The 3,071-nt window shown below is 44.2% G+C and overlaps 1 non-coding gene across 1 annotated transcript; it reads right to left on the bottom strand.

Moving 5' to 3' along the window:
• Nucleotides 1-2,292: 2,292 nt before the first annotated feature.
• On the bottom strand, nucleotides 2,293-2,366 carry trnat-agu (transfer RNA threonine (anticodon AGU)). Its single transcript has one exon. It is a non-coding gene; the product is annotated as a tRNA-Thr (tRNA).
• Nucleotides 2,367-3,071: the final 705 nt, after the last annotated feature.

Below are 3,071 nucleotides of genomic sequence, written 5' to 3' on the forward strand. Positions count from 1 at the left end.
TGTGCATTCACACAAGATGCTTTGTATTTTCCACCATCTAATTCCTGCTCTTTCTACGCTATTCTTGACTCTGGTGCTATTTGTCCCTCCCAGTTCTCTATGAACCTTGTCTCTCCTCCCTGCTGCTATTTCCAGGTACCCCTTCTCCTGCCCAATTACAGGAAAACCTCCCCACCGCACTGGGTAACCTCGCCGTGAGAGCATTGGTTGCCGCCTGTTGAAGTGTAACCCATCCGCTTGTACAGGTCGCTGCTGTCCCAGAAATGATCCCAATACCCCTGGAAGACAGGTGAATCACAGAATCATAAAATTGGAGAATTTTACAGCTTGGAAGGATACCGTTTTAGCCATTCGTGTCCGTTCCGGCCAAAAAATAGTTATCCAGCCTAATCCCACTTTCCAGCTCTCGGTCCGTAGCCCTTTTGGTTACGGCACTTCAAGTGCATATCCAAATACTTTTTAAATGTGGTGAGGGTTTCAGCCTCTACCAACTTTTCAGGCAGTGAGTTCCAGAGCCCCATCATCCACTGGGTGAAAGAATTTTCCCACAACTCCCCTCTAAACCACCTACTAATTACTTTAAATCTATGCCCCCTGGCTGTTGACTCCTCTGCTAAGGGGAACAGGTCCTTTCTATCCACTCTAACAAGTCCCCTCATAATTGTATACAGCCCAACAAGATCTCCCCTCAGCATCCTCAGTTTCTGAAAACAAACTCACCCTGTCCAATCTTTCCTCATCACTAAATATCTCCAGTCCAGATAAAATCCTCGTAAATCTCCTCTCCATCCACTCTGGTGCAATCACATATTTGCTGTAATGTGGTGACCAGAACTGCACGCAGTACTCGAGCTGTGGTCTAACTAGTGTTTTATACAGTTCAAGCATAATATTCCTGCTCTTCCATTCTATGCCTTGGCTAATAAAGGCAAGCATTCCGTATGCCTTCTTAACCACCTTATCTACGTGGTCTGCTACCTGCAGGGATCTGTGGACATGCACTCCAAGGTCCCTGTGTTCCTCTACATTTCTCAGTGTCCTGTCAGTTAATGTGTATTCCCACGCCTTGTTAGCCCTCCCCAAATGCATTACCAGACACTTCCCCGTCTTGGATTCAATTTCAGCTGTTATGCCCACCTGATCAGTCCATAGATTTCTTCCTGCAGTCTGCAGTTTTTTCTTCATTATCAACCAATTGTTGCATAATCTGCAAACTTTTGAATAATACCCCCTACATTCAAGTCTACATCATTGATACATACCAAAAAAAGCAAGGGAACTATTACTGAGCACTGCGGAACCCCACTAGGAACAGCCTCCCAGCAACAAAAACACCCATCGACCATTACAATTTGCTTCCAACCTCTGAGCCGATTTTGGATCTAACTTGCCACCTTGCCTTTGATCCCATGGGCTTTAACTTTCGTCATCAGTCTATCATGTGGGAGCTTATCCAAAGCCATGCTAAAATGCATATAGCTACTTCCTGATGCCCCATCTCTTGTCAAATTACAGTACATCATATGCACTGCCCTCATCGACCCTCCTTGTTACCTCCTGAAAAAATTAAATCGTTAGTCAGACACAACCTTCCCTGAATAAATCCATGCTGACTCTCCCGGATTGATCAATATCTTTCCAAATGAAGATTTATCCTCTCCCTCCATTTTTCCAACAATTTTCCGACCACTCAGGATAGGCTGACTGGTCTGTAATTATTCGGTATCCCTTTCTCATTTCTTAAACAAAGTTGCAACATTTGCAGTCCTCCATTCCTCTGGCACCACACTTGTAGCCAGAGAGGATTTGAAAATGATGGTCAGAGCCTCTTCCATTTCCTCTTTTGTTACTCTTAACAGCCTGGGCTACATTTCATCCGGGCCTGGGGATTGATCCACTTTGAAAGCTGCTGAACCACTTAATACTTCCTCTCTCACTATGTTTATTTCATCTAATATTTCACACTCCACCTCCCTGATTACAAGATCTGCATCGCCCCTCTCTTTTTTGAAAACAAACGTGAAGAACCATACTCATGTCTTCCACCTCCAAACACACATTGCTCTCATGGTCTTGAATAAGCCCCACACTTTATTTTGTTATTATCTTGCCCTAAATGTATTTATAAAAGACGTGCGACCAACACATTCTGTGAAAGACCTGCCTGTGCAAGGAAAGAGCTGCAATTCAGAAATCCTTCCTCAGTGGTTTCTGAACGGCCACAATATTGCCAAGTTTTGGATTAAATTCACTAACAATTAGAACATTGTAAACAACACCAAGGTAAAGAGTAGGCTCTGCTGAGATTTGAACTCAGGATCTCCTGTTTACTAGACAGGCACTTTAACCAACTAAGCCACAGAACCACATGTTTGCTACGTTTTCCAGTGTATATCACATCTAATAGCTGTCTGTCCCTGTTTGGAGGGTTTCTGACCAATTTGTCCATGTCAGTACATAAGAACATAAGAAATAGGAGCAGGAGTCGACCATTTGACCCCTCGAGCCTGCTCCACCATTCAATAAGATCGCGGCTGATCTGATCATGGACTCAGCTCCACTTCCCTGCCCGCTCCCCATAACCCTTGACTCACTTATCGCTGAAAAATCTGTCCATCCCTACCTTCAATATATTCAATGACTCAACCTCCACAGCTTTCTGGGGAAGAGAATTCCATCGATTTACAACCCTCTGAGAGAAGAAATTCCTCCCCATCTCAGTTTTAAAAGGGCGGCCCCTTATTCTGAGAATATGTCCCCTAGTTTTAGATTCCCCAATGAGTGGAAATATCCTCTCTGCATCCACCTTGTCGAGCCCCCTCATTATCTTATATGTTTCAATTGGGCCACCTCTCATTCTTCTGAACTCCAATTTGTATAGGCCCAACCTACTCAACCTATGTTCATAAGTCAACCCCCTCATCTCCGGAATCAACCTAGTGAACCTTCTCCAAACAGCCTCCAGCGCAAATATATCCTTCCTTAAATACAGATACCAAAACTGTCTATTTCCTTTGATAAACTAGTTCAGCCCTAGAACACTCCGAGATCCCTGCACTCCTGCAATTCTG

This window comes from Pristiophorus japonicus, chromosome 20 (assembly GCF_044704955.1).
Source record: "Pristiophorus japonicus isolate sPriJap1 chromosome 20, sPriJap1.hap1, whole genome shotgun sequence".
NCBI classification, from domain to species: domain Eukaryota; kingdom Metazoa; phylum Chordata; class Chondrichthyes; family Pristiophoridae; genus Pristiophorus; species Pristiophorus japonicus.